The sequence below is a fragment of the Myotis daubentonii genome, chromosome 7 (genome assembly GCF_963259705.1).
Source record: "Myotis daubentonii chromosome 7, mMyoDau2.1, whole genome shotgun sequence".
NCBI lineage: Eukaryota > Metazoa > Chordata > Mammalia > Chiroptera > Vespertilionidae > Myotis > Myotis daubentonii.
In genome coordinates, this window is record NC_081846.1 from 15,520,074 (window position 1) to 15,547,535 (window position 27,462).

Consider the following 27,462-nt stretch of genomic DNA (forward strand, 5'->3'; position numbering starts at 1 on the left):
ACAGCAGAGGAATTAACTGAGATCTTATTAAAATACAGATTCAGAATCAGTAGATGTGAGGACAGGTCTGAGATTCTTTAACAAGCTCCCAGATGATGTTGATGTTGCTGGACTGTGGACCAGGCTTTGATTAGAGTTTGGAAGGCAAATTAGAAATGATTGGAGAAGTCATTATGAGCAAGTCAAATGTGAGCCCTTCTCTTTGTGCAACAATAGGTACTAATACTTGTCAGCCTCTTGAGTGGTGAGAGAGAGAATTCTTCCTCTTCCGAGTTATTTTTATTCCAGCCAGTTGTTTTATGAACGATCCATTAGACCAGTCCTAATGAGCGACTGACATTTCATTCTTTCTGCCCGTGCTCAATGCTTATTATGCCATATAAAGCATTCTTGTGGCTCAGATTTGGGGATGCGATTGCAAAAAATTCTTTCTGTGCCCATTTCTTAACTCTAGTTCTGTTGCCTGCCTCATTATTTCTTTGGACTTTTCGCCTCCTCTCTGCCTGGATGTTCAGCATAATACTGGCCTGCTAACCTCTCTGGCCCCCATGCTCCTGACATCTCTCATGTTCCTCTGTGTTTAGTCGTGAAGCTTCCGGGTTTCCACATCCCGTCTTCTGGCCACTCACATCTTCTTTCTTTGACCTATTTATTTATTTATTTTTATTTTTAAATTTTTTTCTTTATTGATTAAGGTATTACATGTGTGTCCTCATCTCCTTGTTGCCCCCCTCCTCCCCCACTCATGCCCTCACCCCCTGGTATCTGTATCCATTAGTTATGCTTATATGCATGCATACAAGTCCTCTGGTTGATCTCTCCCTCTTACCCCCACCCTCCTCTACCTTCCCTCTGAGGTTTGATGGTCTGATCGATGCTTTTGTGTCTCTGGATCTGTTTCTGTTCATCAGTTTATGTTGTTCATTATATTCCACAAATGAGTGAGATCCTGTGATATTTATCTTTCTCTGACTGGCTATTTCACTTAGCACAGTGCTCTCCAGGTCCATCCATGCCGTTGCAAATGGTAAGGATTTCTTCTTTTTTTTGGCCACTTACATCCTACAGAATCTTTGGGAGACTCCACTTAGAGCCACAGGGAACTTTTGGGGATAGTCTCTGATTTAAGAAATGCATCTTCTCCAACAGAATAATTTCCTTTTGCAGGACTCTTTTGGTTGATGGCAGCACCCGCATGCTTCTGAAGGAAGAATGATGATTAGGATGTTCAGGGGGGCTGTGTTCACAAAAGTCTGGATAGATTCTGTCTGGCGGGGGTGTTGTCTTTCTGCCTCCACTGCTAGGATCTAACTCTCAGTACTCCTTTGTAGCTACAGGAACATGGGAGCATTTACTGGTTTGATCCCTCCCACACCACACTTTGAAGCTGTAAAATATCTAAGAAAATAAGAAATTTAATAAATATGGCTCACTCATCCACCAAGGAAAACAGCTTAAGTGCATACGAAACATCTGTGGTGTATACTTATCAGTATTTATCCTTTGTGTAAAGAGCTGGTTCTATCTCTAGGTCTAGATCTCTGGACCTTGGCACTGTCATTTTGTCATTTGGTGTTTATTTAAACAGCCACGTAGGCATGAACAGTGTCATTAGGAACTTTAAATTAAAAATTCTAGTGAAATATCAAATTTGTTTTCATATGAACAGAAGTCAACTTAAGTTGATAACCACATTTCTTCAAGGAGAACATTTAGGAAATGTCCTCGAGGAGAGAAGTCATGTCATAGACATCTTAGTACGTACTTCCTATGTTGTCTACATAGAAAATTCCTTTGATACATATGCCAAATTGAAGCTAAGACAATGAGTGGGGTGTGTGTGTGTGTGTGTGTGTGTGTGTGTGTGTGTGTGTGTAAGCGTATGTAACTCTAGTCTTTCCTCAATGGACAGTGCTAGTCTTTGCATTATCAAACTGCAATGGTTAAAATTTCCAGAATTTGGATACCATGTTTATGCCCTTTAGCCATTTGTTCAATCGTTAAGTTTTAAAGTAGCACAAGATAATTTCTGGCAGAAATTCTCCCTCTCAAAAAAATTGTCTAAATCAATTCTCTTTTTTGTGGATTTCATTTGGGTCTGCCTTGGATGGTTTGAATTAACCTGTCTTCAGATTCTCTCCTGGTGTTAATGACTCTGGATTATGACCATTTAAAGCAGCTGAAAGGACCTTGATCCACATCTGGCAGTTGTTAAATTAAAGCTACTCCACTGAACACATTAGAACCAAAATATATTTCTTCACATTGTGTAAGAATTTAGGATGTTTCTTTCCAGGAAGATCTTATGTTTTATTTCCGAGGTTAACAATGTTTATATTTAATTTCCTTTAAAAAAAATTTTCTTACTTACTGTAAGATTTTTTTGTGGTAAGAGTTCATAGTTGTGTAAACAGAATAAGATACAACACAGAGGCATTAAGGATTCTCTTCACACAATGCCTAATTGGTTAGCATGATTTTGAGGATATTGCAGTGAACTTGTGATATTCTAGAATTAAAAACACACACATAAATAGACTGCCTATATTTTTAATAGCAGGGATGGAAAGCCATAAGATTACTGACTTTACAGGATCACATTCGTACTTGAGATCTAATAATGAAAAAAATAATGGAAATTTCTGCTTAGAACTCATGGTCCTGTGAAACTCATATAACTCTGGTCAGACTGCTGTACTTTCCCGCTAAACTTTGTTGGATAGTCCAGTGCGTCAAAGGGAAATAATAAATGTAATATGTAGCTTAATGTGTGCGTGCAGTTTAATTCTGCGTTGCATATTATGCTCACAAAACGACTCAGGTTGTGGACTTTGGATTATAAAGTTGTTGGAATAATGAAACCATTTAGACTTTGAGAAAAAATAAAGAAATCTTTTTAAGTCATAGAATGCATTTTCTAGTTCATGACATCCCAAAGCTCACAGCAATCTCTGGAATGGAATAGCAGCTCTTGTTTATTACAGATGACAAAACTGAAGTTAGGAGACTGCAAATGACCTTCCTAAGTCACCCCACTAGAAAAATGGTAAACCTGGGGCTCATGTGCTTGTTCGGACCCAAAGCCTTTACTTTGAACTACCGCACAATCAAACAGATACATGAATATATTGTCCCAAGTCTGGACTATTTTAATAATGCACTTTATTGCTAAAGTAAAGAAGCAATTCCAAGGTAGCCATGATCTTCACTAAATGGATTGCCCTTCTCTCCCAAAAGACTCCTGCGTCTAGAGTCCTAGAATAGTGTGGCCAGGAGCTCAGTCAAATACTAGCAAAAATAACAATTACTACTGAAATGGTGCAATATGAAAAGGAGATAAGGCTAGATACATCACAGAACATGTAATCTTAACTGGCTTGAAAGCATTGGATGGAAGGATAGATTAATAATAAGAATCCATTGCTTAGTTCTAAGTTTCACACAATTTTAAGCAAGTGGTAAATAACTCGGCAAGAAACCAGAATAGCAAAGAAAATTATTCCAGCGGTAGAAAATCAGGTTTTTGGAGAAACATTTTTGAAAGCAGGCGTTGTGATTTACCTATTCGTAAGAAGAACTTTGAGCTGGAAGCTGTGAATCCCAGTGCTGAGCTCAGCTGTAGATGGAAGGGTAGCATAGTAAAGAAAATAACCACCTCAGAGGTCCCTGAGTAGAGTCAGGTTGAGGTTAGGGTTTCAATGCAGACACCCAAAGGAATGGGTCCCCTGAGGTCATTCTCGTGGTGGCCTACTTCTTCTTCAAATGCCCCTTTCCACCAGCCTCATCCAGGCTCTCATTATGTCATGCCAGGGTAACAGAAATGCTTTTATCAGCTATCCCTGCCCTGAACACCATCACCCCCTTAATCTCCCAAAGTGTAACATTCTTCTTTGTTATTTCCCCTCAGTGATTCTCATTTACTCCCGTGGGCTTTGCTGGTCAATAAATATGGTAGCACCTAGCTCTATGCAACTATTTAAGTTTAAATTTTTTAAAACAAAAAATAATATTTCATTTTCTTAATTGTACTAGCCACATTTTAAGTGCTCCATAGCCATATTCTTTTCATAGAACATTACATACTATGTTATAGTACATTTCCATCATCATAGTGTTTTATTTTTTAAAATATGTTTTTTCTTGATTTGAGAGAGAGAGGAAGGGAGAGGGAGAGAGCGAGCTAGAAACATCAATGATGAGCTTGGCTGACACACTGGGGATCAAACCCACAACCTGGGCATGTGCCCTGACCGGGAATTGAACTATGACATCCCTGTTCATAGGTCGACGCTCATCCACTAAGCCATGCCAGCTGGGCCATAATCACAGTGTTTTATTGGAGAGTGCCATTCTGGAACATAACCAGCCTCCTCACCCAAGCATTCAAGGATACACGGACTTCTTATCTCTTGCTAACCCTTGGCAGGCCATACACTCTCCACTCCACAGGCTTCTCTGCTGCTCTTCCTCATCATCATTACTAAAATGAAAATGAAAATAATAATAGCTCGCATTTATTTAATGCATAATATGTGCCAGGTACCTAAATTTTCTCACATGCTTGTTTAAAAAGAAAGAAGGCCAAGGAGGAAGATAAAGCCTTGCAAAATAGTTTTTTATTCCCATTTCACAGAAGAGGAGATGAGGTTTAGTGAAGTTAAGTATATTTCCCAAAGATAAATAGCTAGTAATTGGTGGTGCTCGAAGTAAAAGCCAGGTCTATCTGGCCCCAAACTAAGCCCTATACCAGTTATTCTTAACCAGGAGCAATTTGCTCCCTCTGCCAGGGGTCTTTTGGAAATGTCTGGAGACATTTTGATTGTGTTTTTTGTTGTTCAGATGCTGGTGTTTTGTTGTGGGTTGTTGCTTTATTATACACGAAAAACTAGGCTGAAGATCGTGGGCAGCTGTTGTAAGTTTCCTCTGCGAGGTGCGGATCTGTGTGCCCGCTCACTGTGACCGCAGGCCTGGGAATTGGCAGAGTCTCAGGAAGCAGCTATCCAGAGGAGCATGGGGATGGAGCCAACAAGGGAGCAGGTTAGGATGCTCACAATCCCACATGGGTTTTAATTCTGCACCCATTTACCTAGACTAGACCAGGTTTCAAAACTGATCACCAACTTTCACTAAAGACTAGTTTTTGTTTTCACCCTTGAGGGCAAATCTTCTCCTGTGGGCTGAAAATATAGTAGCAAGGGAGACAAAGAAGAGTGGGTCCCTGTTCTGAATATGTTCTGAATGAATTGCCCTGATATTGGTCCTCCACTCCCCTTGGACTCTACTTGATGACTCTTAAGTTTGGAGTTTTTCCAGGTTTCTTTGGGAAAGTTGCTATTCAGTGATGTACTCCTACCAGCAGTTTCCTTCTTCTTTTTTTTCTCTTTCTGTCTCAGCCCATCTGCATTCTGACTTGTAGAATAGCTTTAGTATTTTTGTTAGGTCATTCTTTCCCAACATTCAAAAAATCATTTTAATGATAATTTAGACAAAGAGTTATGTGTAACTCTTCCGTCAATGACCATATTTAATTTTCTTCACTATGATTTTCAATAACATCAATATCAATATATGTTTGCATTGCATTCTTTTGCACTAATTATATTGTTCTACCTCTGCTATTTACTAGCTAGATGGAAAAATTACTTCTTTGTCCTCTGCCCTCTTTTTATATAAAATACAGATAATAACTGATTTGTGTTGAGATGGAACATATGAGTGCTTGTGGTAAGCTAGAAAAATAGACTATAAATGTAAGCTATCGTTACATATAAGACAAGAGTAACAAATAAATGTAAACCTGGAGATAAGCCATAGTACCGGCATGTCTTACTGTTATGATGAAAGTGAGGTAGCCCTCTCCCCACTCGTCCTGGGAGTTGGGTTCTTACGATATCTTGAGAAAATGAATTTTCTGAGACGGGCACGGGAGGATGAGTTCTTTTTACTTGTGTGGAATTACATCCCTGCATTTGTGAAGTCCCATTTCCCTTAAGCCAGTCCTGGAAGAGGTGCAGCTGGGGATCCAGTAGAGCTAGAAGCAAAGCCAGAGTCCAGAGTTTCCATTCCGTGTTGGAACTGGGTCTGGTTTAGCGTTAGGCTAGTTGCAGTCCATTAGTCCATGATGTGTGGGGTCCACATGGTGGTGAGCAATGTGGGCAGATGCAGGAATGCTGGGGTTCTTGTCCCAGCATCTAGAAGGGTTCAGGAATCTGGAGAAGGGGCTGTGCGTAGATAACATAGGAATCCAGAGACTAATAAAGAGTCCGGAGACGAAATATAATTTTGAAAGGCATTGGGGGTCAGAGGAGCTTAGCTAAAGGAGCTAAGTTCTAAGATCTTAAGTCTAAGGCCTTAGGTTCTCCCCGTCCCCAGGACCCCAGGCAAGGCAGAGATATACACTTCAAAGGGTCAGGGTTTGGTACAGAGTCCATTGTCAGAATGGGGGAATTAGCCTACCGCTGTTCAGGTGTTTGGCCAATAGGAGGCAATAACATGTAGATTAAGATGCCCTTTAACTGTCTGGCAGCCACAATCAGTTTCCTATTCAGGTTTGGGGAAATGCCCTTAGTCATTCCCAACAGGTGACTACATTTGTGACTCAACCCTGTTGAGTCTCCAAGTCTCATCAACCTTTTGATGAAACTCTTGAAATTATGACATGCTGGAATTGGTCTATGGCACAGGAGCGCAGGAGCATGAGAGCCCCTGGGAAACCAGAAGTTAAGTGCACCATGCCAAGAGGCAAGAGCGTGAAGCAAGAGAGCAAACTCCTTTGTGTAAGAGTTTAAGTATCTCAACTCTTCCTGCACTTGCAGTGGCCATGCCTACTCTGGCCAATGATCTGGTCCCAGATACAACTGACAGACAAGTACCTTCCCTATTTCACTCAGGCTTAACTGGGTATGCATTTACACTGTAGCTTCCTGGCAAAGCTGCACAAATGACTACAGTATTTGGCCTTCCCTTTGCTCCTTTCCAGTTATTAATAACTAGGTTAAATTATAATGGTATCACTACCAAAATGGTACATTTTTTCATCAGGGATGAACATTGGCACATCTTAATCACCCAACATACATAGTTTACCTTAGGGTTCAGTCTTGGTGTACATTCAGTGGGCTTGACAAATGTAGAGCAACATATAATGTCATGCAGTGTGATATCAGCATAATATCATGCAGAGTATTCAGCTTACATCCCCCACAGATATTTACTTTTTTTGTGATCATATGCTACACTTTAATTTCAGGTTTTCTTGTTTGTTTTTTATAGAATTCTAAATTACTATTTGGGAACACATCTAGAAAATATGAAGTCTTTTAGAAAAATGTTTTTAAGATAACAGTCTCTATTTATAAAGCTATTTATTACAATTGCCTTTATCCTAATGAAGCAGGAATGTCTGGAGGCTATGGCCATTATGGCCTTTTGTTACCAGAATGTCTGGCATTTAACAAATGCTGGGTTATAATGTAGTGGAATAAGTGCATTCTTTGAAGTTAGGTACCCTTGGGTTCAAATCTAGTTTCTGGCCCCCATCCACTGTGAGAAACTGGGAATTTATCATTCCTCAGTTGTACAAAATAGGAATGATAAGATCAGCCTCATTAGGATATTGAGGGAGTTAATGAAGATAATTTACATAGCAGAAGCTCTATAATTGCCGATGGTTATTATGACTTTCCAAGTTTCTATTTCTCCACCCCCTTCTTTAATAGTTAAGGTAGGTGTTCAGTTCTTTCTTTATGTTGTTTTGAAGCTGAGTAATATAAGTTTAATAAAGATAAAGCCTAACTTTAAATAAAAGGTAGGTAAGACCTATAAAAGGAGGTATTGAAGAACCTCCACAATTTGTATGTGTCCCTTTCTTCTTTAATGCCCACTCCACCCCCACCCTCCTCCTACTCACCCCACACAGAAATTAACAAACATTGACAGGTGAAAAGCAGCAAGACAAAAGATACAGTTGTGTTGAATCACCCAAGGTCACCAGAAAGGCTGGGAAATTATTTACATTCTAAATTACACCACCTGGGGCCACTATGTTCTCTGGAGAGAAACTGGCTAGGGGAGATGTTAAGAGTTCAGCTGTCTCCCAAGAGGCTTATCTGCAATGCAGATTTTCCTGAGCTTTTCCTATCTCTTTCTGCCTCCAGAGCAACCAGCTGCTCTCAGTCCTCCCAGCTGGCCTAATAAGATTTGTCTTCTCTATAGCCTACTTCCGGCCGTCCAACACCAAACCATAATCCAGACAGAGATTTTTTTCCTTCCCAACTTCTATCAAAACCCCCACCTGGCCTCCCTTAGTTGTCAGGATGGAGCCTTTTGTAAACTCACTGGATCAGAATCCCAGCACTTTGAAGAACCAGTGCAAATAGGAAGACAAATACAGACATAAGCCCTAAACTTCTACTAGTGTTAATTATTAATACCCACTACCAATAATGGTACGTATTCACACTGGGAATTTCTTTTAATGAACTCATAGAACAGGAACTAGCTCTCCTGACAACTGAAAAAAACCATGAAGGCTGAGATTCTTGGAAGAACCACAGTGGATTCTGAGCACTTCAAAACCGGACTCACTCTCTGATGGGGTTTTCATAAACGTGAAGAGCTACCTGTGGGGCTTGGTGTCACTTCTCTAAAGCTAACATTACACTTTGGCAATTCATAGCAAACCTTAAAATGGCTTAAAGAGGGCAAGTTATTGCCCTCCTTTCTGGAAGTAGGAAGCAACTGGTGACAGATACTCTGGTGACCACATCTCTCTGAGAGCCCTTGTAGGGAGGGAGGCTAATGACTCAAGCAGACATCTCAAGTTCAAAAATCAGTGGCTTGACCTGAATGCATTTGCGATAGAAACTGATTAACCTTAAAAATCAAAGAAAGACAAGATGTCCTTAAGGATGATGACCACTGGCTATGCATAACCATTCTCTCATTCAACTCCAGCTAGGAGTTAAACTGCCTTCCAGTGGGAGGACAATAACAGTTGTTTAAATAGAATTCTCTGTTCACACAGACATGAAGTCAAGAAGTGTCTGGGGAAAATAAACCCCTTGGTGTATTTAGCTAAAGTACAATGTGGAAACTATAATATGGCATGGCTATCTTTTTTTTTTTTTTAATTAGCATGTTGCCCATGACAAATGCTTAAGAAGACCATGACACTAATCGATAATCAACAGAGAGAGCTCATCACCTCCAATGCACCTTTGTAGTTTTTGTCTCATTGGATGTAGAAACTTAAAAGCTGGCCTTAGCACAAACAATTGACTGGATGTACAGGAACACTATCCTGCCAAACGATGTTCCAGGGACTTCTTCTATGTAGACGTGAGAAACAGGCTCAGAGTAAACATTTAATGGTGCATTTTCAAAGCTTTTCTGCTTTGGCACATAGCTCCTTTGGCTCAGTGTTAATAGATATTGGGGGGGGGGATGGAGGGTTAGCCCCACTCTTTAATCCTTACTTAAGCTCTTCTTATCTCTTTGTATCCTCCACCTTTGGCCACATAATAGGGTAGCCACAGTTTTGCATGTTTATCACAGAACCTCGGTATTTGGAATAAGTAGAATGCTATAGAACAGTGGTTCTCAACCTGTGGGTCGCGACCCCTTTGGGGGTCAAACGACCCTTTCACAGGGGTCACCTAAGACTATCAGAAAACACCTATATAATTACAGATTGTTTTTGTGATTAATCACTATACTTTAATTATGTTCAATTTGTAACAATGAAATTGGGCGTCACCACAACATGAGGAACTGTATGAAAGGGTCGCAGCATTAGGAAGGTTGAGAACCACTGCAGGAGAACCATTCTTTTCAGTAAACTGCCCTGATCTTTTCATCAGTGGAATGACCCACACTTGCTGTTATTGATTTCAACGTTGACCTAACTGTCTAAGGGCTGCGTGTGCTCAGGTGGCAAAAACACAGACTTAGAAAAGTTTGTATAATGTCAAGGTGAAGCCCCAGATGTCCTGCTTTTCTGGCAGAGGAATGTGTACTTGCCTGGGGGGACGTGTTACACATTCCGGGGAGCCAAGGGTTCTGCTTTGCTGAGCTGTGGCAGGTCCCGTGGCTGCTGGAGGATTTTGTTTTCCATACTGTGTGCCTTCACTCAGTTATACTAATTTACCTCTGAGATTCCCTGATCTGTCCAGCACTTAAGGCGAGGTACCAAAGAGGGGCTGTAGAGAGCAAGCAAGATGCACAGACTTTCAGAATGATTGCATTTGTTTCATCATAGATTCAATTTAGTATTCCTGGCCGACGCTGAGGTATTCATTCAGTTTGCACCCAGTGCCCTTGAAACAAGAACGCTGTGCAAATCCCTCTCTTAATCTGCCCTAATCAAGATGAGCTACTTTGGGAGTTTGGCCCTTGAGTTAACAAAAAGTGACTGTCATACAGGGAGTTCAGCGCTGTATCTACATAATCATAACTTGCAGCAGAAAGATTTCTGCTCCTGGTCTTCAGAATCTTACCAACATTCATTTTAATGATACATTTGTTCTCTGGTACAAACATCAGCCATTAAAATATAATTGGAAGTAAGAAAAGGGAGATCTTCCTACTTGTGATAGACTGTCTTGCTTTGTCTTGGAAGCTTTTGGTAAAGGATTTCACCATAACATTGCCTTTGAAGTTTCATCAGAATGACTTACAGTAGCAGCCTGCTCACAGAGAGCAGTGAGGATCTTCCCTATTGTGCAGGCAGGCAGGTTACCCCATGCACATGAGTCTTGTTTGTGGGGAGAACACGGTTCAGTTCTTTTATTACTTAAACAAAAATAACAAATAATTATCCTGCTGTAAAAGGAATACTGATAATTATAGCTTGCCAGGCATGTTGTATAAGAAGATAGGAAAGACACAGTGTTCGTGTCAGCAAACCCCAAAACAGAATACTTCTGCAGACAGAAATACACTCCCACATCTAAAGGCCGCCCCACTGAAACCCTAAAAATTTCAGGGCTGAATGAGACTATATGGTTACAGTATATTAAACATAGTCAGAGAGAGAAAGAGAGAGAGAGAGAGAGAGAGAGAGAGAGAGAGAGAGAGAGATTCATTTTGTGAACCCAATCTAATCAGATATTAGTTACTTAGAATCTATTAAGTTGGACATATATAGAGAAGCTTCAGGAAAATCTGTACAAATCCCCGCCTTGTTTTGATGACATCATTTTTCTGTGTGTGTTTTTGTTTTTGTTCATTTTGTTTTGTTTTTTGTTAATCCTCACCCAAGGATATTTTTTCATTGATTTTTAGGGAAAGTGGAAGAGAGAGAGAAAGACACAGAGAGAAACATCAATCTGAGAGAAACACATCAATTGGTTGCCTCCTGCATGAGCCCTGACCAAGGCCTGGGCCAGGGAGGAACTTGCAATCAAGGTACGTGCCCTTGACCGGAATCGAACCCAGGACCCTTTGGCTGATGCTCTATCTGCTGAGCCAAACCGGTTAGGGCTTATGACATCATTTTGAATGTAATATTTATGACATTTGAAAGTTGAGATCATGACTGTGAGTCATTCGCTTTTGCATCTACTGGTATGAGGCTATCTTTTTTGGAGCTGAGTAACTGTATAATTAAATTGCTATTTAAAGGAAGAATAACAACATCAAAAAGTCAAATGTTAACTCAAGTGAGCATGGTAAAGAAGGTCTGATATTTGTATTTTAAGAGGACACCACAGTAAACTTAGAGCATTAATATTAAATATATAATTTGCCATTGTATTAATATTGAACTCAAGTAGAAATATTTATTAACCTTAAAATGTTTTTTAAGTTTTTTTTATGATTAGTAAAGTAGTAGTATCTGCCAGTTAGTACCCTATATAATAAAAGGCTAATATGCAAATCAACCGAATGGCGGAACAACTGGTTGCTATGACATGCACTGACCACCAGGGGGAAGACACTCAAAGCAGGAGCTGCCCCCTGGTGGTCATTGTGCTCCCACAGGGGGAGCGCTGCTCAGCCATGGCTGGTGAGCACAGCGGCAGTGGCAGGAGCCTCTCCTGCCTCCGCGGTAGCGCTAAGTAGGCCCCATGGGGGAGCGGGCCATTCCCCCAAGGGCTCCTGGACTGCAAGAGGGTGTAGGCTGGGCTGAGGGAACCCCCCCACCCAGTGCACGAATTTTGTGCACTGGGCCTCTAGTAAGAAAATATTCACAAAACTCATCCACTCACAAATATTTCTTATGTTATACTATACATACCCAAGGTACATTTCCAAGTAGGTGGCATTCTCCTTTCAAATAAGAGTTAGGAACTATATAAACATTATATACAATTTGACATTTACAACAGTTTAAAGAATTGAGGGATGTTCTGAATATTTAATACTTTTTTTATTCCCGTATCTGAAGAAATATGTGCTTAAATACAGGGAGAAACAACTGTTTCATTGACTAAGATGAATTAGCAAAGCAATAATATAAAATTTTATCCCAGGGTCACTCCATACCTAACAGATTTTGAAATATGGTAGATTATTCCCCGATCCCCCTGACCCTCCCACCCCCTACCATTGCAAGTCTTCCATGTAATATCATGTAGATGTCTTATACAGTGGTGTGTTCCATCATTGGATCCTAATCAGTCTAGTACCCTTTTACTTTATTGCTTGAACCTGTTTATATTTCTAGCTATCGCCTTCTTATTCCCTTTGCTATCCGAAATCCTCTAACTTGTCCACTCCACTCATTGCCTCATTTCTTATCTGTCCTACTCTCTTCTTAGCATTTTACTAGATTTCTTTTTCACCCTATCACTTGCTGAAAATGTTTTTTGAGAGATCGCCTTTGCTGATCTTGTTAAATAATTGAATGGTTGCCTCTTAGCTTTTATGTTGAATGACTCTCTTTGGTATGGCAATCATGCAATAGAAATAATATTGAAAACTTGATTTTAGTCTTGATTTGCCACCCACGGCTGACTGTGAAACCTCTGATAAGTTATAAAATATCAAAAGACTGACCAAGACTAAATACTGTACACATATGAAAAAAGGTATTATTAGTGGCCACCCATCTCTCCTTGAAACCTTGTTTTTATTATATCTGCAATACTGACTTGTCCTGTTTTTCATTATTGCCCTTTGTTAGCTTTTCCTCATCCAGCCACCTTACCATTGGCCTATCCCAAGACACTTGTTTTGCATATGTTTGAGGAGCTCATCCATTTCAATTAAAGATTAATCTCACTAAAACACAGATGACTTATATCTTATCTAAAACCTCCAAGAAATCCCTGTTACAATAACATAAATGTATTTTCTTCCAACTAGGATTCCAAGCCCTCTGTCTTATGCCCCAAACTATATTCCAGTTCTATCTGCCATAATTCCTTGTGCGCCAAACACTGGGCAGTTCTCATGGACCCATCCTCTGCTACTTCTATGCTTTTGTTTCTGTTAGTTTCTCAGTTTCTTCTCCTATCTCTCATCCTCTGCTTAAATACTATGCTCTCCTGAATAACTGAAATTTAACGGAATCTTTCTTGATCTGTACTTTTTTCTCCTGTGCTTTCAACCCAGGCTTTGTGCTATAATTAACTGCCATCCCAAATAAGCTCTTGAAGTCAGGGAGACTGTTTCAGCATTTTTTTTTTAACGGGGTCTAAGTAGACAGGGTATAATTCAGTATCTAATATATATAGTAGCAAATGATGAAATAGTCAAAATGAATATTCAGAATCATTTTAATTCATTATAGGAAGATTTATTTTTTTCACTGCTTGGGCTTAAACCTTTTGAAAATTTAAAATTCTAAACAAAGTTAACATTTACCAAATTAACTTAGATTTTAGTATTAACACCATGAATTAATTAACATAACCAGTGGGTCATTGATTTAAAAATTTTATTTATTTATTTTTTTTTTAGTAACAGCTATATTGAGATATAATTCACATACAAAAATTCACCATTTTACCTGATACAATTCATGGATTTTTAGTATATTCACAGAGCTGTACAACCATCTCCACTATCTAATTTTAGAGCATTTTAATCCCCCCCCCCCGAAAGAAACCCCATATGCATTAGCAATCACTCTTCGTTTTCACCTTATGTGAACCATAGGCAGTCACTAATTTAGTAATACAAGCAAAAAGAAAATGTGCAAGCCTTACATTTCTCTCCCAGGGCTTAGCTACATTAAGGTACAACTTGCTGGGAAATGCATATCTGTTTTTCCAAAATTTGTGGTAGATAGAATCCATGGCATTTAAAGTTTGCTATTATTGGATTCCTTGCTATCCAAAATAGAAATTTGTATAATTGTCATAGAATAAACAGCTATTTATTAGACTTCTCCTATTTAATTTTGTAAAGAACTATTCCCAACCCTCTACAGTCTAAGCAATCGAAGCTATTTGAGAAATAATAAATATATATAAAGGCGATTTCACCCATTGCACAATAACCATGTCTTAGACCTATAATATCTAAATAGTATAGAAATAGTTCTCTAAATTGCAAGTGGTTACTACCTATTTCTTGAGCCCAAAATGCTTTTAACTTGAGGTTCTTTGGCTCTAAGGCAATATGTGAATGGGACCCAGCTTTTGTACAAATAAAAGTCAAATACTCATGGGCATAAATCCAAAGCTTTCATTCAGTTTTATAAAGAGTTTATCACAGCCCAGTTGGTGTGGTTCCATGGTTGAGTGTCAACCTATGAACCAGAAGGTCACAGTTTGATTCTCGGTCAGGGCACATGCCCGGGTTGCAGGCTCGATCTGCAGGGCAGCTGATCAGTGATTCTCTCTCATCATTGATGTTTCTCTCTCTCTCTCTGATAAAAATTATACATATTAAAAAAATAAAAGCTTATCCCACACACACAAAAGCTAAAGACCAGTTTTTCTGAGAAGAGGAACAATCATAAATCACTAGGAAAAATGCTTGGGCTTATTTTGTATCACTGATGGAGGTTTAAGCCTATACAATTAAAACAACAACATTTAAACTAACAGTTATCACTAAGCTAAGATCTTATGAATAATATTCTTTTTTAAAAACTAATATAGTGACAGTCAAAATGATGGATTACATCAATAGGATTAATTACATATTATATAGCAGTTATTTCTCAAACTGTGATCCTCAGATTACCATCTAAGGATTCATATGGAGTGCTTGTGAGGAGGTAGATTCCCGGACCTACTCCAGACCTCTGCAGTCAGAATCCCTGGATTGGAACCCAGGACTCTGAATTTTTAACCAGGATCCCAGATGGTAGTGATGTCGCCCATGTCTGGAAAGTGCTTATAGAACATAATAAATGGGAATGCTCTTGAATGTTTTTGGCAAACCTTCCCTACCCAATTCATGGAGTTGTATAACAATACCAGTACCATGTGACAAACACTGAGTATTTGTCAAACCCCTTGTAAGAAGCTTTCTCTAACTTATCTCTAGTCCTTCAAATTGTTCTATAAGAAAGTAGATATTATGATCTATAATTTATGGATGAAGAAATTAGGGCCCAATGAAATTGAATCACTTGCTACACAGAGGTCTGGTTAGCTCTAAAGTCTGTCTTTCTCTCTGTTGAGCAGCTTCTTACTCTAACCACTTCACTGGTTCCCCATTGTAAGAAATATTTTTTATATGAGCCCTAGTCAGCACCCATCAAAATCCATGGTCATCAACACAATTAGAGATTTATAATGAACAAAGTATAACACATGAGCCTCTCTCGCTAAGCATAGCTGTCTGACACTTTTCTAAAAGAAGCTTCCAGAGGTAACACTTTACGGGCAGGAATAGTGTGACAGTGAGAAAATTGCTTCCAGGTATAATTTAATAAGCAGAGAATATAAAGGAAAACCAAAAAGTGACCCTAAAACTAGTTTGTACCTATCCCCCCTCCCAAAAAAAGAAAAAGGAAATAAAAACGTCAAAAGAGAAAATATCTCTGTGTAACCTACAAAGGAGCTAGAAGATAGGTCTGTTGAGCTTTTTAAAAACATGAGTTTTGATAAGAATGGTGCCTCACAGAGATGGCTCTGAAATGTGTGCCATAGCACTTGAATTAAGCTTCATTTCATTCAGTACTTTCACTGGGCACCGACAATGAAATTACTCAATTTAAAAATATCCCAACAAACATCTCTGTTTTATAGACTTTTACTTGAAAAGAGATCAAACCTTTTGCCAATATAGTAAGTATAACATAAACTATTCCTGCAATTTTGAGAGTGACAATAAAACACATTTTGTTATTACTCTAGTTGTATTTTAAAAAATAAGTTTGAATTTCAGTTATGTATGAAGTCTTCAGATTACGAAATTTAACTGGACTTTTAAGAAGGCTTAATTACAATAATAATGATTTCTTTTAAAATGTCTTCACAGATTATTTCTTTTTGAGGAAAAGGATCGTAATTATTAATTAATTATTTAAGAGAAAATGACTACTCATTTGTATGATGCTCAAAACCAATACTCTGGGAAATCGGAAGCCAGAAATTTCCCCTGGGTCTGTTGTGGCTGAGCTTCTCAGCTGGCATATAATGGCTATTCCTTGTGGTCCCATTGGAAGCTGTGTTTTCAGTAGGCAGCTATAGCAAGTAATTTGTTAAATGAATGGGCTGTTCCTGGACATTTATAATTACACTGAAACTTTAGAGACGATTAGATGATGCTACCCAGGATCAATACTGTGTTTGAGATCATGGTGAAGAATGAATAGTAGATGTCTTTTGTGAGGATAGTGCATGGGCTCCTTTAAGGCATTAAAAAAGCATCATATTAGAACAAGTTTCAAAGGGAATTTTATTTAAGGACAGAGAAGCTTGTAACTTTCTTCTGAAGTTAAAGGTTCTTCTCTTTTGTTCTAGCAGTAGTTATATGTGTGTTTTTAATGAATAATTTAGTAGAAATTGTATTCCAGATTTTAGTGTTAAAGTTGTATCGGGATCTCATGAATCCATCTATACTTTATTGTGATGGCTTTCAGTCAATTTCTGAGGCGATTGCTGAAATTAACTTCTGTTAGACCAGGGTCTCATCATCCCACTGCCAACCCCAGTGTAATCACTAGGAGACTCTCAAAGAACCAGTGAGAGTAGTTTAAGGGCTTGAAGCAGATTTGCTGTGCACAGGGGAAATATTTGCAGTTCCTGCTAACTAGGTAGAGCCCCCAAAAACATGAGGCAAAGAGAAAGTCAGAAATGGCTTCCAGTCTCGTATTTTAAACTATTTTTTCTCCTCTTTTCTTCAGCTGCATGAGTTTGCTTTTAGCTGAATGAGTCTGTTTGGTATTACATGAAAAAATAGGATAGCCCGATCAGAGTGGCTCAGTGGTTGAGCATTGACTTATGAACCAGGAGGTCAGGGTACATGCCCGGGTTGCAGGCTCGATCCTCAGTAGGGGGCATGCAGGAGGCAGCCAATCAATGATTCTCTCTCATTATTGATGTTTATATCTCTTGCTCCCTCTCCCTTCCCCTCTGAAATCAATAGAAATATATTTTTTAAAAAATAGGTTAGATGTGAGATAGAAACTAAAATCATAAATAAATTAAGCAAAGCAAAACAAAAGCACTGTACTGTAGGATCTGTACCTCCCTCACTAAGAAGGTACTTGCCAAATCCTTAAAGTGGAAGCCCCTGCTGATAGTGAAGTAATGCCAGTCACTCAATGGAGGAGGGCTGTTGGCCCTCATTGCTGGGAGATCCCAGAGAGATGGGGGCAGTCCTGGGACTGAGGGAGAGTAGCCCCATGTGTGGGGTTCGATCACTCTAAGATCCCAAATGGGATGTAACTGCTGGGAGCCACACACACAAAATAATACATTTTTAAGTTGCAATAATTGTTTAAACACTGCTCATTGGCCCAGAGTAGCTCTAAAAACCATTCTCCGAGTATGAGGGTGAAACCCCTACCTCTGAAGCAAACATCTGTGTCTGCAAATATCAAAGGTGGTTGACTAGTCCCAGGGGAGGCCAGGGCAGGCCAGAGGAACCCAAGCAAGGCGACAACCCTCACATGCCTTTGGAACAACAGTAATTAGAGCAGCTGGAATATTTGCAACTTCATTGGCTTACTTGCTGTTTTTGTTGTTGTTATTGTTGTTTTTTAGTTTAGATTTTAATCTCATTTTCATATGTTTTTGTATAAATCAGGCACATGTGGCTTGATTATAGACCTGAAGTGGCTACTAGGAGCTTCAAATAAAAGCCTTTTGGGACCTGCAGTGCTGGCTTCTGTCCCTTCCTCCCCGGGCCCCTCCTGTGCTGATTTCTGCACTCTTCCCTCCTCCGTTCCCACTGCTGTGTGCTTAAATTGAAGCCAATTAAGTAAAGCATAATAATAGAGTACCATTCTGAAAAGAGCACAAAGAAGGGGAATTGCATGGCCACCATGGCTACTGACAGAATAATTAGAAGCAAGGGAAAACATTTTAAAGGGCTCCCCAGCAGACATCTGCCGCCTCCTTTGCCTCCTATTGATAGGGAGGCAAGCTTTTTTCTTTATTTCTTTATTTTATTTTATTTTTAGTTATCAGTATCTCTCTATGCCAAGTCCTCCCCTTTGGTTTGATGAAATCTTAATGATACATCCTTGTGTATCTTAATATTTCTAAGCTACTAATGGGAGAATTATTGGATTATGTATGCATGAATATTGTTATGGAATTTCCAGAACACCTGGGAGCATTAAAATAGTGGATCCAGATATATTTCAAGGCTAGTGTTTACTTTGATATAGCCTCTCAGCCAGCAAGTAATACTCTCCCTCAACTAAGAAATCGTCACTCCTTAAAATGGGTCACTACTGGCAGTTTCTTTGGTAATAAAATGCTGGCTGCCACTGTTAAGAAAATAACTTGGGGAGGAACAGAGATATCCCAAATTCGCCTTCAGAAGGGGGAGGGGTGGGCGTTAGCTCAGTCCTCACTGCCCTAATTAAGTTATCACTTGTTGCCTCCTGGACAATATGCAGCAAAAGATGAAGGACCTGAGTCAGCTGGAGATCACCCTTAATTGTAAACTCTTCCCCAGTGAGTTGATGAAGTCCTTCTGCTTCTAGACTCGCCTTCAGCTCTTCGGGCTAAAAGTAGATTTGCTAGAATTTCATTTTTCCGGTCAGATGACGGCAGCGCAGCGTGTGTTTCCCCCTCTCTGATGGAGTCCTCTTTTCTGTGTGCTCGCCTTTTCAAATTCTCCAGCAGACAGGAACGTCATCCTCACAGAGTGTGGGAGCTCAGGCAGAGAACATCCCCGTCGGCTGAATGCTGACTTCTTTAGACCACAGCTGGAATGTGAGTGCTCACACTGACCTCAAAAACAGCCTGGTGCCCTGTCACCCCGGTTCAGCTAAATGCCTTCTCCATGAAATCTCTGTATTCCCTGCAGGTTGACAGATGGCGCCCAGCAGGTGAACTTGGGGCTATGAGCAAACGAGATGCTTTCTTTCTCTGGCACAATCCTTCTCAAAGCCATCCCATGTCCTAAGAACTTACAAAAGGTATTTAGCTGCTAAGCAAAACCGAAGAGAGGAGTTGAAGCTAAGAAACCATGCATTGGCATGAACTTTGCTGAAGTTAATACATAGTCTCTTCACAAGGGTATACAGTAGTGCCCTATGGTGAAGAAGCACAATTTGAAGGCTGATATTAACATACTGTGATTTTCCACAATTGCCAAAGCACTTTTCTACAGATGATTTTATTTCATTCTTGCAGCAGTCTGTAAGGGAAATCTCACTAATAATCTCTCTTTTCCTAGTGATAATACTGAAGCTGCAAAAAGTTGGAAGGTCTGCCCTATATTTTACAGCCAGAAGGTGATACGCCAGGATTCTAGCTTCCATATCCAAAGTTTTTGTTATTTGTTTTTCAAAGATCTGATTTAATCAAATTATAGTCAGAATGGTTAGGGAAATAGTGTTATCATTCTTTCATATATTCATTCATTGAACCTTTACTAACCACCCACTTTCAAATCAGGGAAACAGTAAGCCAGGTAGATAAGGTGATTCACTGCTTGGAGTAGAAGAGTTCATGTACACAAAACTAAAGTCTCAGCACACTTTTCCATTTTCTGTAGTACCTAACCGTAAATTTTTATTCATTTGATGAATAGTTATTGAACAAGTACCGCCAGGCAGGGAGTGTAGCAGTAAACACAAAAGAAAATGGCCCTGCCTTTCTAGAGTTTACAGATTAGTTAAGGTGGGGAAGACAAGAAACAAACAACTAAATAATACACAGTGCTGCTGATGGTATAGGGAATTAGTAATAGGAGTAAAAATTGCTAACACGTTTTGAGAAAATTTGATAACATGGCTAGCCTTATTTGAAATGCACTGCTAACTCTTATATAACTTAACATCTTTTGTCTTTCATTTGTATTTATTTTTTATTTTTATTTTTTTTAAATATATTTTATTGATTTTTTACAGAGAGGAAGAGAGAGGGATAGAGAGTTACAAACATCGATGAGAGAGAAACATCAATCAGCTGCCTCCTACACACTCCCCACTGGGTATGTGCCCGAAACCAAGGCACATGCCCTTGACCGGAATCGAACCTGGGACCCTTCAATCCCCAGGCCGACGTTCTATCCACTGAGCCAAACCAGCCAGGGCTGTATTTATTTTTTAATCCAAAATACTATGAAACAAAGAATTCACATATTTGATATAAACCAATTGGGTTTCTAGGATTGGAATAAATTAGTTAAAAAAGGTTAGGGATGTGAATTTCTTTTCATTTCAATGAGCCTTAATTAACAATATAATGTAGTTCATATGAACGCCAAATAAGTGCTTGAAACAAAAATCATATGCCAGTGGACAGAGAGACGTTTCTAGAGGTAGTTGGCGGGGCTTCATTGAGAAAAGAGCTTCAATTCAACTAAAAGCTGACAAACCTAGGAGGGAATGGAGGGAGGGTTGGAGGAGGATACAGGAGAGAGGAAGCGAAGAAAAAAATAGAAAGAAGGGGACTTTGCAGAAGAAGAAAAGAAAAATATGAGGATGAAATGAAAAAGGCAATTCACAGGTCTACAAAAGAACTAGCCAAAGAACATGTGATGGTATAGAAAGTTGGGGATAAAATTGAAAAAGTAGGGGGCAGTCATGGTATAGAAGTCCTTGATTTTGGCCTAGAAATTTGATTTTTTTTTCATTCAGATAAGTTTTTTGACATCCTTATTGTGCCTCTCCTCAATTTCTTCTCCTTATACTACATGAATCTGCATTAACTTATCCTCCTATTTTAAAAGTGGTCAGTATTTGTATGAAAATTAGAAGCAAATGAGCAGATGGCCTTCCATCAAGAAAATAAGTGTTATTTTTTATATATATATATTCTGAATCTGAGCAGAAAACAGCAGTGTAATATATAAATAAGCAAAAACACTGACACATGTGCCTCTTTGCTGCCCAGGACTCTCTGTTTGCAGTGCCAATTCATTTATACAATAAAATATACATTTATTTATATTTCTCTATATATTTTTTTAAAATATGTTTTTACTGATTTCAGAGAAAGGAAGGGAGAGAGATAGAAACATCAATGATGAGAAAATCATTGATTGATCAGCTGCCTCCTGCCCCCCCAACCCCCCTTCTGGGTATCCAGCCCACAACCCAGGCATGTGCCCGGACCTAGAATCAAACCATGACCTCCTGGTTCATGGGTCAACACTCAAAAGTTGAGCCACACCGGCTGGGCTATATTTATATGTTTTCAGAGTCAGTATATATTAACAATTTAGCGAACTAAGATTTTAGCTGATATCACCGAGTATTATTTCTTTTCAACTCTTTTCGAAAAGAATTTAAGCATGACCCTAATGTACTACCAGACATATCATGCCTCTTTGACTCTTGCAATCAAGATTTTTATTGTTCAACAAATCTCTATTTACCCTGCCTCTCTCTCAATCCCTTGCATTTAGGTAGAGTCATGTGGGTAGTTGAGCCCAGTGGGCTGTGAGAGAAGGTGATGTGTGTGTTACTTCTGTGTAAAAGCATTTGAGAGCCAGTGCACAGCCCTGGGGTGTCTCCCTCCTGCTGCAGTAATCCTGAGGCCCTGAGTTGAGCCACAAAACGAATATACCCCAATTGCTGTGTCACTGCATGGGAGAAAGAAAGGTGGGCTTGAGAATTACCCTGCTCATATCAGGATTTGTATAAACAGGATATAAACCATTTTTATATAAAGACTCTGAGACTTAAACCTGACTTTTCTGACTAATTCAATCCTTTATCTTTCACTGTTTGTATCCTTCTTTACTGCTTTGAATTATATGGAGATGCTTTGAACAAGACTGGATTATTTGTGCTAAATCTGCTTAATGCAGTCTGCTAGTCCTTGGCAATAGCCTGAAGTAGCAGGTTTGGGGATGAAATGGGAAAACTCAACCTTACCTAGATTCTCTGAACAACTTGAGATCATATGTTTTGAATAGGGCTTTTGTTAAGCGCCCTTAACTCTTTCAAATGTATATTTTGAAGCATGTTTCCTTGGCAAGAAACATAATGTTCTCCTGAAAAGAAACCCCAAGAAAGAAATATCTCTGTTCAGCTGTCGGTGGTTTTGGCTCATGGTGACTTTCAGCTACTAATAAATAAGTAGTGATCACGAGCTGCTTCTAAACCTATTGCGGAATAGAAATGGTTTAGCAGCATGTTCGACCAGATGATTTTGTGTTGGCCACCGCTCTAGTTAAGATTGCTTAGGTGGTGGATATTTTCCCGAGTATCAGCAATTCAGGTCTCAGTAGTTGAAGTCTTGTTGTTCTGGACAAGTGCGCTGAATTATACGAACTGTTCAAAGCCTTGAAGAGCAGACTGATAGAGGATGTAGAGAACAACATTATTATTGTTTATTTGAGAGCTCATCAAGTAGACTAATGCTAGCCAATGAGGTTAAGTGCAGCTCTTCAGAATCCCAGCAACTTCAAGCATCTGTTTAGCTTATCAGACAAAGTTTATCAAAACATGAAAAATGTCCAAATGTTTCAAAGGTTAATGAAAAGTATATCCTGTCCCTATCAATCTAGGGAGATTTTGTCTTGACTTTGTTGCTTAAGGAATTAAACAAAAACCATGTGTTAGCACTATTTTCTTCACAAGATTCTAAAATAAATGTATCATTCTAACTTTAATGCCATAGGCATCATATATCTTGCAATTAAACATGCCAACATCCAAACATGTATTTTATGCAACCTAATTTCATCATATACACACCTTATTTATCTGAGTAATCTGCTAATAAAACTGATCATGTATAGATAAACAAGTGTTTATCTTGGGTTCCTTATTGACTGATTTATTCCAGGAATTTGTGATGCCGCTGTTCTATCATGTGTAGGCTAGCCCTTAAATATAGTTGTTAACCACTGGGCTTTATCAAGTGTTGTCAGTCATGATTGTCAACAATGTTTGGACCCAGCTCTAAGAGATTGTGGAAGGTGACCAAGCAAACCTGATAGAAACATGGAGTAGAGAACAGAGGCAGAACTACAGCTGAGTCAACTTCGATGTGTTTGAGAAGCTGGATATGCTGAGTAATAAATGTGCTTAGTATTTCTAGAAAATTGAAAGTTGCCATTCTTGAAATACCACTTCTCAGAGGAGTCACAAAGCCTTTATGTTTGAAAAGTTAAAGACCTAAAATCAACCCTTAGGGTTATAAAGAGTTCTATATTGCTGAAAGGTTAGCCACTTTCTAGCGGTGTCATGCTGGGAAGGGCACTTAAAGTCTTGGCCTCAGTTTTCTCATCTATTAACTAGGAATAACAATAGTTGCCTGTAGAGGGTGATAGTGAGGAATAAATGAGCTAATATATAGATGAAGTGCTGCAAATAGTTTCTGGCACATAATAAATGCTGTGTAAATGTTTGCTAATATTGTTTCAGGGATGGTATAATCACTCTATATAATGTAACAAATACTAAAGCTGTGCCAAAGAATGCTCTCAATGAAAACTGTGTTAAAGTAAGGTAATCTATTTTATATGGGATAAAAATATTACTTCTAACTGCACTGTATTAATTTAAGATGACGATTCAGTTTTATGTGCCTGATGAAATAGGCCATAAGTGCTTTTTAAAAATAAATCCCAGATGGCATTTATCTCTTTATCATAAAATAAAGTCTAGAAAAATAGATAGTCATTTTCATTTTATAACAGCCAAAGACACACAAAGATCAGGATGATGGATAAATGGGCCATTATTGTTATGGCTAACTGGGTACCATTTATTTTTTAACAATCTTCTCATTCTTTGCCCAATAATTTCTAAATTCTGTTGGAATGCAATTCGCTTTTATGTGTTTAAGGCTGAAGTTTTACTTTCATTTATATATAACTATTGATTTAATATTAGAAAGACTGTGAAAGACAGGATATTATTTTAAGATATTGTTTTAATATTACTCAAATGATGAACATGTTCTTTGATAATAGGTGTCGCTGAATGTTTTCTGTAAAGGGTCAGATAGTCAATATTTGGGGTGTACATCTACACTAATAAAAGAGAAAAATGGTAATTGGCGTACGACGATACCCTTTTCATTGGCTAATCAGGGCTATATGCAAATTAACTGCCAACTAAGATTGGCAGTTAACTGCCAACAAGATGGCGGTTAATTTGCATATGTAGGCACAATGCAGGGAGGCGAAAGGGAAAGCAGGAAGAAGCCCCCTGCCACTGACAGTGATCGGAAATCCAGGCGGGAGCTAAGAGCTGGGGGGCAGGGCAAAGGCGGCCCTGGGGCCGCCTTTGCCCTGCCCCCCAGCCATGATCGGAGAATCAGGTGCCTTTTCCGCCCTGGCCAGTGATAGCAGGAAGTAGGGGTGGAGCCAGCGATGGGAGCTGGGCACGGTCGAAGCTGGCAGTCCCAGGAGCTAGGGGTCCCTTGCCTGGGCCTAAAGCGAAGCCCACGATTGCGGGGCCGCTGCAGCTGTGGGTCCCCGCTGCCCGGGCCAGATGCCTAGGCCAGAGGCGTCAGGCCTGCGCAAGGGGCCGATCCTGCGATTGGAGGGTGATGGGGGTCAACGCCTGAGGGCTCCCAGTATGTGAGAGGGGGCAGGCTGGGCTGAGGGACACTCCCCACACACACACACACACACACACACACACACACACACACACACCCAGTGCACGAATTTCGTGCACCGGGCCCCTAGTAAATATATAAAGGGCCATAGAGTCTCTGTCACAACCACTCACTCTGACAGTGCAGCAGGAAGGCAGCCACAGGCAACACAGAAACAAGGGGACATGGTTGGTGTGCCAGTGAACTGTATTTAAAGAAACAGGCAGCAGGAAGATGGATCTAATCTATGGCCCATGTTTGCTGACCCCTGTTCTATAGATTTTATTTTATTTTTTCTTAATTTTACTAGGGTAAATGATACACGCACACATATGTAATCTATACTTGCACACTTATATACATGGGTGAATGTGGACTTGAAAATCATGAAGATGAAGTACAAAAATATGCATATTAAGGAATTTGAGGAAAATAAGGAATTTAAAGAGGATACAAAGCATGACATTTTATTCAGCATTCATTGATTAAGTACCCAAAGTACCTTTTTATTAGAACAAGGTCTACCATTTTATTTGTTTTTTAAAATCACCCTATGTGTTACATAAATATATGTCATATGTACTTTTTTAAATATACTAGAGGCCCAGTGCACAAATTTCATGCACTGGGGGTGGGGGGTGTCCCTCAGCCCAGCCTGCACCCTCTCCAATCTGGGACATCCCTCTCACAATCTGGGACTGCTGGCTCCCAACCGCTCACCTGCCTGCCTGCCTGCCTGATTTCCCCTAACCTTTTCTGCCTGCCAGCCTGATCACCCCTTAACCACTCTCCTACCAGCCTGATCGACACCTAACTGCTCCCCTGCCAGCCCGATCACCCCCAACTGCCCACCCCTGCCGCATCGGTTGTCCACAACTGCCCTCCCCTGCTGGCCTGGTCGTCCCTAACTGCCTTCCCCTGTAGGCCTGGTCTCCCCCAACTGCTCTCCCTCCCTGCCAGCCTGGTTGCCCCCAACTGCCCTCCCCTGCAGGCCATCTTGTGGCAGCCATCTTGTGACCATGTGGGTGTGGCCATCTTGTGTGAGGGCATGATTGTCAATTTGCATATCACCTCTTTATTATAAAGGATGATGTCATTTAAAAAGATATTCCAAATTTGAGGACCACTGAACCGGAGTAAATGGAAAAAACAAAAATAGAAAAAAACAAACAGGAAAAAAAAAACTTTGTTCAGAGGTCTGGGTGGTCAATTATTTTTTCTAAACTAGCTATCAAATTATTTGAAGAAATTGAGAACTCCACTGTTTCTTCGTGCCTATAGAATATTTTTTATTTTTAAAAAATGTTAAGCCTTTCTACCTTTAATATGCATTAACAGACTTGTTCTCCACTGTACATCATATGTGATGGCTTACAGATCAAATGAGATAATTACATGTAAAAGCACTTAATAGAGGACCTGAGCCAGTCAGTGTTTGTTATTTTTTCATCGAACCCTTGTCTGCTCATATCCATATACACATTGTTCTCGGAAAGGTCATGGAGATGAACAGAGCCACCTGCTTCTTGTCTTTTCAAGTTTACATTTCCTACTAGAAGAAGAATTAATAGCTATCAATCTCATTTTGAGTCTTAGGGTTCATTCTTGTACAGCAACATCTTTCCTGAGGATATGATGGGGTCCACCCTATCAGGGGTGAAATCATACAGGCCCTGATGAAAACACGTGGGGATACTTAGATTTAGACACCCATTGTAAGACAGCAGGACTTCAAACTGGGCCTCAACTCTGCCCCTTGCATTTAAGGACAATTATTTATGTATGGTTCGCCCTTTGTAGTCTTCTCTGTAGATAAAGATGATTAGACCTGAATGGCTTATGAGGGACAAAACAAGCCCAGTGCCTTCTAGTAATTGTTTTTTTTTCTAGGCACCACATTAGTAGGAAGTATTCTGTATTGTTCTAGTGGAATTTCTAAGCAGAGTAATAATCTACAATGACTTTTAGGATTCTGTATGTCAAAATAAGTTTAGTACCTTTAGAGAAAAATTAATTCATTGTTAAGAAAAAAAAAAGTCATCTCCATCCTATGCTAGGGAGAGTCAATACAAACTGGGCAGGGGGCCCAGTCCTTTAAAGCTAACTGGATATAATTAACAATCTACCAGGATAAATACATTCTCTTGGGAGAGAATACAAAGGCCTATAATTTATTAGCTGAAAACAATTTAAACTTTATTTTGTCTTGGATATAATATATATATATATAGCTTCACTGGAGTGAAGCTGAAAAGCAAGAAAAAGTTTGCAACAATTAGCATTTTCACTGCTCTATTCCATACCACTGAAAGAGTACCTAGTAGATTGTAAATATTCAATGTTATGACTATAAAGAGCCACCCTGGAATTT

The 27,462-nt window shown here is 39.5% G+C and overlaps 1 protein-coding gene across 36 annotated transcripts in view; it reads left to right on the forward strand.

Moving 5' to 3' along the window:
• The window catches only part of MAP2 (microtubule associated protein 2), a 243,415-nt gene that overhangs the window by 135,629 nt on the left and 80,324 nt on the right, over window positions 1-27,462 (forward strand). The gene's annotated exons all lie outside the window — the stretch shown is intronic.